At 40.9% G+C, this 11,901-nt stretch overlaps 1 protein-coding gene and 1 long non-coding RNA gene across 2 annotated transcripts in view; one reads left to right on the plus strand and one right to left on the minus strand.

The window, feature by feature from the left end:
- Positions 1-2,037, minus strand: part of LOC116928762 (5-hydroxytryptamine receptor 2A) — a 26,025-nt gene extending 23,988 nt beyond the window's left edge. Inside the window, exon 1 of the mRNA XM_032935857.2 lies at positions 1,264-2,037. The gene's annotated coding sequence lies outside the window, so the exon portion shown is untranslated. The remainder of the gene's footprint in view (positions 1-1,263) is intronic.
- LOC123475263 overlaps positions 1-11,468 on the plus strand; it is a 21,441-nt gene extending 9,973 nt beyond the window's left edge. Inside the window, exon 2 of the long non-coding RNA XR_006650171.1 lies at positions 9,748-11,468. This is a non-coding gene — a long non-coding RNA (uncharacterized LOC123475263). The remainder of the gene's footprint in view (positions 1-9,747) is intronic.
- The last annotated feature ends 433 nt before the right edge of the window (positions 11,469-11,901 follow it).

Raw genomic sequence — 11,901 nt, forward strand, 5'->3', positions numbered from 1 at the left:
TTTTCTTTAGTATTTTTTTCATTTAGTTTAGTCCTTCGCTTATTTGCTGCTTTCAAATAGAATACAGAACTGCACGTGGCTCCATTATCGACCTCCGTCTTCTTTTCGCTCGCTTCCTTCCCCCCCCCCCCTCTACCCCCATCCAGTTTGATGATAAATGAATGGCTTAATGATTGATTATTAATCCGATCTTTTGCCATTGAGCATCCCCGAAACGCCCACCTTTTTATTTTTTGACGAGCCAACCGTTAAACGCAAACTTTTAGTGACGATCTCTCCATCGCACAACTTGGCAGTAGAAATTACGTTCTACCTGACTTTGATCCTCTTTGTCTTTTATTTTTTTATTTATTTTTTTAAGTAACTCGTTGCTGCTTTCCTTCTTAACTTATCGTTCGGCCGGAGGCACTATCACTATTCTAAAGCGTCGTATGAATGTGCCTATTGTGGTGTTGTTATTGTTACCGCTTGAATAACTCAATCGTAATCGATATTGTTTTGTGATCGATAATAACCAACACGATGCAAGGCAAATTCGACGGCCAACTGTTTCATTGTGTTCCGTGCGTTTCCCCCCACTTTTATCACGACAATTTGAACAGCCGAAAAGCACTGGCGGGCGTTGTAGGATTTGAATTTCGTCCTGAAACTTAGTTTTGAAAGACGAAATGAAGCAGGACAATAACTGCGTCTTGAATTGGACATCATCAGCTTGTTTGTATTAATTAATTTTATAGCGTATTTCTACAGAGTTGTGTTGTTGTTTGACCGAGTAATGGAATGCATGATACTACTCTCTGACTGTCGGCTTATAGGACGAGTAATCCTCGTTCTTACGCACGCGAGCACGATATTTATTGTTATTTGTCTGGATTTTTCTTTTTCTATATCCTTTTTTCAATAATAATAAAAATAATAATAGCATCCGGTGCGTGCCGTGTTTATATAGCTATATTTGTATACCGTACTGTCGGAGAGTTCCATGGAAAAAAAGGGGGGGGGGGCAGCCACACCAAAGATGCGAAGGATGTCGAAAGAAAAACGTCCATGATTGGGACATCCATCAAGTTGACGATTACCAGCTAATGATCGCCTCGCTGTTTATCTGTTGCGACTTGTGTTACAAGCAATCACCACAAACTTGTGTGATTTTATCCTTTTTCAATGACGAACCTAATTTCGTGGCGATCTTAAACCAATTTTTTTGTTTGTTTTTCCTTTCTTTTACAATCACGTTTAAAGAACATTTTCAAAAAGACTTACCTTGCCCCCGACTATAAAATAATTTTCAACCACTGACGCATATTCCAATCGAGCGTAGACAGGAATAATAACCCGGGGTGACACACGCACGTTCAAAAGTTTGGAGCTTTTCGAAGCGGAGTTTATTTTTTATTTGATTTTCCCTCCTTGGCGTAAGAGAAAAAACTGAATAGTTTTTTTGTTGTTATCACTTCTGTCAATTTTTTTATTTTCGAGTTTTTTAAATCTTTTGTCGACTGTTAGGCGATGGAGCCCGAAGGGTTTCTAAGCGGCTCACGCGATCTCGGCAGATGCGGAACGAGGCGGGAAAGGGACAAACGATGATGATGTCTCTTTTTCTTTTTTCTTTCTTGCAGCCGAATAATAAACGTTTGAGCGCGGAAATTCGGTGCGTCCAAACAGAAATCAAAAACTATGCGGAACAATTTGAAACTTGTCGCGTTCGCCGTTTGTTAATCGTCAGAGACGAACGGTTTCACTGGCCGGAATTAAACGTCGTTAATCTGTGCGGATTTCCTTTGAAAGGACCCACTTTAGACTTAAATGGCCACTTTTGAAAATCACAAAAAAAAAATTTTTATTTATTTTAAGCGTCGATAGCCTTTGCGCCAAAAGGGGTACCGACCGAGACGAACGACAACTTTCACACTAAAATCGGTTAAGATTCGCCTCGGTTATAACCATACGAAAGCCTAGTCTAGAGACTAGTGTATTCCAGCTATCTGATGTGTGTGTGTCTGGGTGGCGGTGGTCTACGGCCATCAGCGCACGCGTTCCACCGACATCACAACATCAGTCAGTTTCGTGTCGCAACCCTGTCTCACTTGTATCGCCCCCAACTTTTGCCACAACTTTGAAAATCCTTAAACTACATTACGTAACATCCCGTTATAAGCGAACAAAAAAATACCGCTATTTAACAAACAATTGAATTTAGAAAGCGATGGCCATTGAAAATGTGTAGGCAAACAGCGGACTGTGGAAGAGATGGGCCTCGATTGAATGGGGGGGGGGGAATAAATGAAAATAGCTTCTGCTGTTGACGGAGGCAAAATAGAATAGAGCGGACACGATGTTTTCTTTCTGAATATGGGGGATGGGGGTGAATAACAAACTTGTGATTATACTGTCTCTTTAATCTTTCGATTCGTACGATCGATGTACACGAAAAGGCTTATAGTCTTTTAGATTTTGTTTGATGAAGAGATGTGATGAGGCAGCGTAGACATTCACACAAGTTTTTGCCGCGATTGCAATCTTCGATGGGTCGACGTGCTGAACTTTCGTTCCAGACGACTGTCCCTAACAGAAAACTTTTTCCAGTCGTATCCAAAGAGGAGTTTGGAAGTTTTGAATTAAAAAATTCAATTGCCATATCTCCTTCATCAAGTTGCCCTTGTCTTGCGTTACGTTGTGCAGCTTTACTGGACTTTGGTCGTTCCAGCTTGTCTCTTTTGTCGGTTGTTGTGTCAACTTGCCTTATCCGATGCGACGGTCGACGTGTCTTTATCTGCGGGTTTTAAAAAATAAGGAGAAGAAAACTATTCAAACACACAGCCTGAGATTACGAATGCGACTGCGTTGCAAAGAGAATAATAGGTGAAAACAAGTACTGAAATATTTAAAAAACAAACACGGGTGTGTAGAATACTTACGCAACTCTCTTTTTATCAACGAGTCAGTACACTTTGGTCAAGTCGATTCGCTTGCATCGCTGCTTTCTTTTGGGGCTGCTTTTTTAAATGGTTCTCCTGTCTTTGAATCTTGCATTTTTATAACGTTCTCTCTGCTGACATCTCAGCATCTTCTTCGGCTGTTAAGTGCAGCCAAAAGTGGACCATCAAGGCTTCAACCGACCGCTACTAATGTTTCTAGCCTCACTCTGACCACACATTTTTTTTGTTGTTGTTTTCACAAAGCCCTTTGATTTATTTAAAAAAAAATGCTTCATTTATTTGTTTTTGTTTGTTTTAGTTTTGGGGTCAGAACTTTGAAGGATAACTTGATTGAAAATTGACGTTGACGTGCCAACGAAGCGAATGGCAAGTCCAGAAAGTACAAGAGATAGTTTTCCGAGGCGACTAAAACTTGAGACCATAACGTCTGGCTATTTTTTATTTTTTATTTTTATGGAACCGTTTGAATTAGACCAATGACGAGCCAAAATCTGAACGACGACTCACGCGTTCGCGTGTTGTGCGCTTCGTAAAAAGAAAGGACCGAAAGGACAGACTCATTGGGGGGGATCGGGGTCTAGACATCAGAATTTTGCGTACGAATAGAACGAATTATAGTCTAGACTAATTATTTCGTTTGGCTATCTGCATGATTGATTTTGCATCATTAATCGATTGATTTTTGTTTCAAATTGGCGTCTTTTGACTATACGCATGGAATGCCCTTCGAAGTTGGTTCTAATTCGGGAACGGAATTGTTCAACCAACAACAGCTTGAATTTGATGAAAAATTGAATGTCTGCTCCAACGATTAGCGACAGCCCCACAATTAATGCGTTTGAGGACAAGGGATTTAAAATCATAATAATAATAGCGCTCGTTTGAGTTAGTCAAAATGTCTGCCATCGACAAACACTTTGTTGTTGCCTTTGTTTTATTTAAATCCCATTAAAATGACCTATAAAATTCGGAATTGTCATAGTAAAAGAGTCCTTTAAAGGTGCCCTTTGTGCCAATGGGTTTTTTTACGGCCATCCTTTATGGGTGTGGATAAAACATCGGACGCAGCCGGTCAATTTTCTCACGCTTTTGCCACTCTTTCATCCTCAACTCAACTTCTCCTCGACACTCTTTTGTGCACGGTCGAGTGTGTATCTAGCGTTATTTATCCTCGCATCCTCTCGAGATTCTTATTATTTACCGTTTTCGAGAGTAAATAAATAAAATTCACTTGCCAAATTGAAACGTATACCAGTTGGACAGTGTCGCGTCGGACAAAATCTGAATCAATCGATTTTCAATTTCCACTCTCATCACAATAAACCTGTTTCCATCGACATGGACGGGGTGAATCGCTCGCAAAGAAATTAAATTATGTCTCCCTCCCCCTTCCCTTTTTATTTTAAATGTAAAATTCCACGTCCAAACGCCCCAAAAAGTCCTTGTGCATAGCCAGTGAACTAACCATTTACTCGTCTGCTTCAAAGCCGGGCCAATGGCAAGGAGAGAAGTAAAGAGAGAGAGAGAGAGAGAGATGAGAATGAGACATGGCGGGCGAAGATCGAGATAGTTATTTGGCGCATTTCCAGCAACCGAGTCTTCGGGATAGAAAACACGAACGAAGAGAGACGGGCGCGACACATCTGTTTTGCGTTCACTATTACCTCCCCTTCTCCTATGAAGCTATAAACCCTACCCTTTTCCAAGGCAGACTATATAAGACATGCTGAACGATTCTCGCCTGTTTTATTTTTTATTTTTAAGGGGGTTGTTGGGGGAGAAACGAGTTTGTTTATTCGAGGGCAGCTATGATTATATCGCGAGGGAAAAGAATGAACGCGTTTGCAGTGTGTTAAGAAGTTGACGTTCCGTTCGATTTCGATGACGTAGAGACAACAAGATGTTCAAAGGAGGCAATAAAAAAAGAAAATCAGGCCATTTGATTTTTGCCTTTTTCTGTCGGATTTGATTGGAATCCGTTTGATTCGACGGCGGGTAATTTTCAAAGTAGTGATTTCTCTGCCAATCGACCGATGTGTTATGTATACTTTTAATCAATCTACTCTTTGCTAGCGTCGCCATTCTTTCGCGTTCGTCAACAAAACATCGTTCACGTCGTCTGTCGCCCATTCCAATGTTGAATCAACGGTCATCCCCCCCCCCCCTCTGTGTGACACAATAATAAAACAAACAAAAAAAAGCAAACGAGAAAAGAAAGGGAACTCGTTTCTTCGTTGACATCGGCTCTGTTGTTCGCTCACGTGATGATGTGTCGCCACAGTTTGAAAAAGAAAAATTAAATAAATAAATCAACTGCCTGGGTGATCGGCAGTGCGTGGCCGCGTCAACATTGACTCGCACAGGCGGGCACACCCTGACTGAGAACGGGCAATCGGATCTTCTATTGACTCAGCGATCGTCTTTTATTTTTTTTTTTTTTGAGCTCTTAAAAAACAAAAATGTGTTTCATTTCAGGTTTTTTCATTGTCACTTCCTGTTTCCTTTTTTTTTCTGAATTTTAACACCAATGTTTTTTGTTTGTTTCCGTGTTGTTTTAGAGGGAGGCATAGACGCCTGAAAAATTTAATGAAAAGTTCTTTAAAGAAAAAAGGGAACGCTAGTTTTGGCCGCCTGATTTGACGGGCGAACGTTTTATGCAAATGGGCGTTTTAATGTAACAAATCGCGTTTATAATTCCTTTTTCTTTAATGCACAGTGGACAGCCTTTATCTTGATGATAAAACTTGCTTTTATTTCTCTTTCTCCAAGATGATGATGACTCCCTTTTTTTTCTTCTTTTGGTTGACATTTTGGGGTGACGCCGTGTCGACCGTCACGATGTTGCTGACCGTCGTGAATCACGGATCGTACCATGTATACAATAACGAGCTTCATCGCGAAAAAGGCATGCACATCACAGAGATGACGATAGACACACACACACACACACAAAAAAAAGAAAAGATAGCAACACGAAAGCAATAAATCACGCAATATTACTGAGGGGAGGGCCCCCCCCACCCGTTTAAATACACACATAAAGGGGAGAAAAATAACGTAAAAATCTCGGGTCATTTTCTTTTGCGGAAGGGGCGATCGTGATTCCGTCTCGCAGCAAAAACAGTTGATACTTGATGGCCCTGTGCGTTTTGCCCTCCCTTTTTTTTTTCTCTCGCATGATTGCTCACCAACTCAGCTGCCTTTGTCACGATTCCGGTTGCTAGATATAGTAGCAGCCAGATGTGTGTACTCTCCCCCCTCTTCTCCACGGACATAACATATGAAGAATGTGTACTCCTCTTTTCCAGTCTGTTGCTATTCTTCTCTCCCCTTTTTTGTTGTTGTCCCCTATGCCTTTGGGTACACGAGTTTTGTTTTTTGTTTGTTTTATTCTATCTGGTTTCTTATTTTTCGAACGAGGACCCTCCCGTCGTCCATTTTTATTCATTTGTACTCCTCTCCAAAATAAATTTTTCGTTGTGTTTGATCAAATGTAATGAACGACGTGCGTAGATTTGTTTGATGCGTGCAGTCGTTTCGTTTTTGTTTTTTTCTGTTTCCCTAATTTCCCGTCATCGTCACGTCTTTTAAAAAAAAACACAAAGAAATGAGGCAAAAGGACCGAGTGAACGATGGTCAAGTGCTCCTCAAAATGGCCAGTGGTTCTTGCTAGGGATGTTGCGAAAGGTTGATTGTTATGATTATTATTACTATCATGAGGACATTGCCGATGGCGGAATGTTCTCCCTCGCAATGTTGTGTACGTGTCTACATATCCGTTTGGGAAAGGATGCGAGCATGACTGAGAACACGGAGAGGTCAAACGGAGAGGTCGATCCAATCTCGTCGGCAGCGCCCCTACTTCGTTTCGTTCATTCCCCATTGCGCAATCCACTTTACTCTCAACGTCCTATAAAATTCTTCTTCTTTTTTTCGACGGGGTGAAGCTTTGACGCTCCATTTCCTTTCGCGTTTTTTTTTTTTCGTGTAATTTTCTTCGTTTTCTTTCTTTTTTTTTCCTTTTTTCTAGACGCGTTTATGCCGCCCCTTTTCTTTTTCATCTGATAATGAAGGACATAAATGTATTTGGCCCCCTGGTGGGCTGCTGTGTAGCACCTTCTTATCTTCGTCTCAAAAGAAAGGATTGCTACTCCTTGTTTTTGGGGTGGTGGTGGTGGTGGTGCAGGGAGTCAAGAAAAACGTCGTTTACACGATGACGTCGGGATCTTTCCTGAATATAGTCTTGTATATCTCGTCGACAGGCACCTTTGAGCCAAACCCTCAGATGATTGCCTTCACACTCTCCCTCTTCTTCTTGTCCCTTTCGATCTGTCTCTTCTACTGTTTGCCCTTTATTCCTCACTCTGTATCTACCTCGATTTTCGTTCTTAGGGGGGGAGCGAGAGCGCGGATAAAATCTCCCGAATCCAATCGGCCATCATTTCCTCCGCCCGTCACCCTGGCCTTCAGTTTCGATTCCTTGTCCCTTCCCCCTTTTTTTTTTATTTATTTTTATTTTATTCATTTATTTTTATTTAGAAACCTCTTTTTTAAAAACCAAAGTTCATGTTGTATTGAATTTTGATTTTATTTTTCTCGCGTATCTTTCTTCAAATTGATTTGATTTCCAGTGGTGTGGCTTCCTTTGTTTGTCGTTACCGATATCGGTGAAAAATTTGATGCTTTTCACACGCCCAGAATGAAGCAGTTGTTATCCTCGTAAACTGCTTTTGCCCCTGTGGGCTGGGCGGGAGTGGACTATAGTCGATTATTTCAGGATTTTCCCTTTTTATTTTTTTATTTATTTATTTTTCTTTTTTTCTTAACTGGGAGGATATCCTTTTCTGCCCTCCGCTTTCATCAAATGTATCGATCTGTTGGACACACTATTCTGTCGAGTCAAGGTTGCCATGAAAAATGGGTTTCGTCATAATGAAACAGGGATGGAATGGTGACTGCGTTCAAAACGCCTTCACGGCCATGTTTTTTTTTTCACGAATTTTTTTATTATCATCTTTTTCCTAGTTGTGCGTTGTCCTTGATTTTCTTGTTTGCTTTTTTTTTGTTTTTTTCGTGACATCAGAAATGTCTCGCTATTTTTTTGATCAATAAATGATCATTAATTCATCAGCCGGTTATTTGATGAACTCCATATTTAGCCCGCCGCACCGCATAAAACCCCAAACAACACACCCAGAACTTGAAGTAACTCAAAGGACTTAAAAACGTACCATAATCAGTAGTATCTTATTTCATTAGCAAAGACGCGTTATAGGCCGTGTAGAGTTGCACGCGTTTCACAATATTAATCTCTTGTTCCAAAAGTGGAACTACTCCACTGCCGGCGATTTTTGTTCAAAGCCTATATAGTCTAAGAGGTTGAAACAAATCCTCATAAGTGGATGTCCTCAGTGTTCACATGACGGACATTACAAGTGGATTCGTGAAACAGAGGGGAATGATAGCTAAAGCAGACTGTGATGGACTGAAGGATCCATTTTCGTTTTACAACATCGAACACAATAAGAGAAACACAAGTAGCGATTCCTAGGACTAGAATTCGTCATTGTACAGCATATAGAATTGAGCCGTTTGCTCAATGTTTAATAACAATATTATGTTGATTAAGTGGTTTGGCTTTGAAAAGTGTATTCTTATCGTGTTGCGCGCGCGCGTGATGAAGCCGGCGCTCTTTCAGCGCGATCCCTTTCATAGGATTCCGAGAATCGTATGGCAAGCCGTTGTTTGTGTCTGCCATACTATGCCGCTAGTTTGCTGTTTATTTTGCTTTCTTCCATCTCCCCTTCTCTTTCCTTTTAAAATTGCATTTTATTTATTTGTTGTGGCGTAGCATTTCACGGAGTTACGCAATGACGAACGGCATCTCCCGCCGACGCCTCTTTAGCCGCGTCCCTTACTCGCTATGCGACTTTGAAAATTTCAATATCTAAAGTCAATAAGATTTTCTGCTTTTTTTTTCTAAAATCATCAGCATTGCGTTTTATACCCTCTTATCTCGGCTTACTTTACTATACGCTTATACTTTTCACAATTTCACCTTTTTGTGTCAAGAGACTTTCCATTTTGGCGTTGTGCGTCTAGCAAGTTTCTTGTTTTTTTTTTTTATTTTTTCACATTTCTTTTTATTTACAACAACAACAGCGAAATGCATCGACATGGTAGTCTCTCTTTTTTTTTGAGCAAGAGCCGATTTTCTTACAACATTCGGTGGGTCGTTATTCTTTACGACTTGATGCGCCTCCCGGGCGAAGAAATGACGTACAGATTTTTATGTTAGCCTACGTACTTTGGGAACTTTGATGTTTTAAAATATTTCTTTTTTTTTCTTTTATAGGCTTACTTTACTCGTGTTTGTAGTTGATTTTCTTATACAGCGCTGCAGATCAAGGTAATAAAAATGTGCACTTTGGATAGGCACTTTGTCTTCTAACACTATGTGAAATTTAGATACGTGATTTTACGGGATGTGTGCCGAGGGAAAATTATGGCTTTTTATTATTAGGACGATTATTTAGAATAAGAACAGCGGTTGATGAGGTTGTATGGGTGGGAAAACTTTAAGACGCGACGTCCGGGGGATTCGACAAGAAAAACTCGATCGTTTCAAAGTGAACGCTCATTGCCAGATTGACGCAGGGTTTCTTTCCAGCTTGTTTCCATCATGTTTAGCCGAAAATAACTCTATTTGAAATAAATACTAGAATTTCAGTCAGGGTTTTTTTTTCTTTTCCTGTTGGTGAATTAGAACGACTTGACGGCTGTTGAAACTGATTTTACGCGTTTTCAGTTTCACAGAGAACTGATAGTTTGGCGCATCCTGGCAAGGTGCCCAGCTATTGCGGAATGGAGTCTACTTGGCTCGTTACGGCTAACAGAAACTGTCTGCTTGCATGAAAGGTGTCAACCAAGGTGATCGGGGGTGCCTTGTTACCCGACCATCCACACGCCGATTGCCACGTACACGACAAACCGACCAACAGCAGCCAACCGCTAACCACCTTAAAGAAAAACGGCCAATAATGAGGTTAGTATAATCTTATAGCGTACAGCTCGAATGTCATGCCGTTTTGTCATGTCCGACATGTATACGCCACTGTATAGTGACTTTTGTTAGCTGACATACAGACACACATATTTTTATGTGTAAGACTCGCATTGGTAATTGTCGGCCGTGCCTGGAGCATTACAGGAACGCCCGGAGTGGGGGGGGGCCAGTTCCAGGTGGCTATTCTCTTCCAGCCCAAACGATTTTTCTTGCTTTCTTTCCGTCATTATTAAGATCGATTTCAACATGTCCGGTCTGTGCCATTACTACGCACGTACACGCAGGCGGACAGTAACGAATGGCTATTCGACAGGACGCATATAATCCACACGGCTTTCGTAATATCTTGACTATCGTATAGTTTTCCCCATTTTGAAACAGCGCAACGGAAATAAGAAGAAGAAGAAGAAAAAAAAAAACTTTTTGATTCTCTGCAATTGTAGTTCCAATGGGAAGGATTTAGAATCGAAGATGGTAATCATCTTTATTTATTTTTTGCTTTTACGCTCCCTCTACCCTGATCTCTGTGAAAGAAAGGAAATGCAACGGATGCGCGAGATTTCCCTGTCGATAGATCTTACACTACGACTAGAAAATGTCGAAATGCCGTGGATCCACTTCTATTCACATCGATTTATTGTTTATCGGTCGATTGATGGATGGCTGAAAGATAATGATAGTAAAAGGCCGAGGATTTCTGTCTCGAAAAACTAATTCAAATCATCCCAAGTTTTTAAATCGTGCGACGTTGTCGGTCCGCGCTGCCTCTTTCTATCCGTCGTCATTGCTTTTGACAGTTTACGTTTTCCGAACCGCGTTGGCCCGCAACAACAAACCTTTTCTCTGGAAAATAAAAAAATAAAACTACATATTTGAAGAGATGATAGGGTTGCGAGTAAGATCATGTAAAAGGCACGAAAGTAGGCGGGGATAGGAAAAAAAAATGAACGTAAAAATGAAGGCTATTGGGGTGTGTAAATTTCATTCATCGATCAGTGTCCGAGCCATGCAATTTTGCTGACGCTAATGATAGCCTTTTGGAAAATAGCCGCCTTTAACCCTCCTCACTCTCCCCTTCATCTGTCGATTTCGTCGTCGTCGATTTCTTCACTCACTTCCAACGTTATTTTGGGTCATTCTTTTGATGCCCATCGTCCGTTTCTTTCCTCCCTCTTTGTCTGAATCGTTCACGCTCGTTCCAAAATCGTTGCCCATGTGCAAGTGCTTATGTACAAAAACCGTCTGTCATATTGTCACTCTACTGGAATCTTTTGCTTTATAAACTGTGTGCATGCTCATGTGTCGCTGATCGTTTTCTCTATTTCTCCTTGGAAATGGATCGACTTCAAAAATTCCGCATCTTTCAATTTTTAACTTCTCTTTGTTGATCATCTTTGAAGATTTGTGAATTATTGGCATGCCTTTGAAACCGAGAAATAATACATTTGATTTTATTTTTTCAAGGTTTCAAAAAAGAAAAATGGGAAAATGGAACAGTAGGAAGAGGGGAGCTTAATCGAACGCGATCCGATCATTGAAAATAATCGTTTTTCATACGCCAGTCTAACTGGGTCTCTTCCGGTCCGTGGGCCGTTCTGAAAACGTTCCAGGCTTCTTCCTCAGATCCCCCCATTTTTTTTTTTTTTCGGTTGTGTACTCAGGAGTCTCCGGTCATAATAACAAATGACGATGGACACGTTTACAGACCATTCTCCGATACCCTGAAACTCCAGTTTCCGAACTTGGATGTAGCCTTCGATAGATTTGCTGATTTCCTAGTATCCTGGTGATTACGTGGTCCTCGATCCATCCTGTAGTCGACGACGTTTTCTTTTTCCTTGTCGTGTTTGTTGATCGACCGTCAAAGATTCTGAACTTCTTGTCACATGTCGGCAA

The sequence above is a fragment of the Daphnia magna genome, linkage group LG8, assembly GCF_020631705.1.
Source record: "Daphnia magna isolate NIES linkage group LG8, ASM2063170v1.1, whole genome shotgun sequence".
NCBI lineage: Eukaryota > Metazoa > Arthropoda > Branchiopoda > Diplostraca > Daphniidae > Daphnia > Daphnia magna.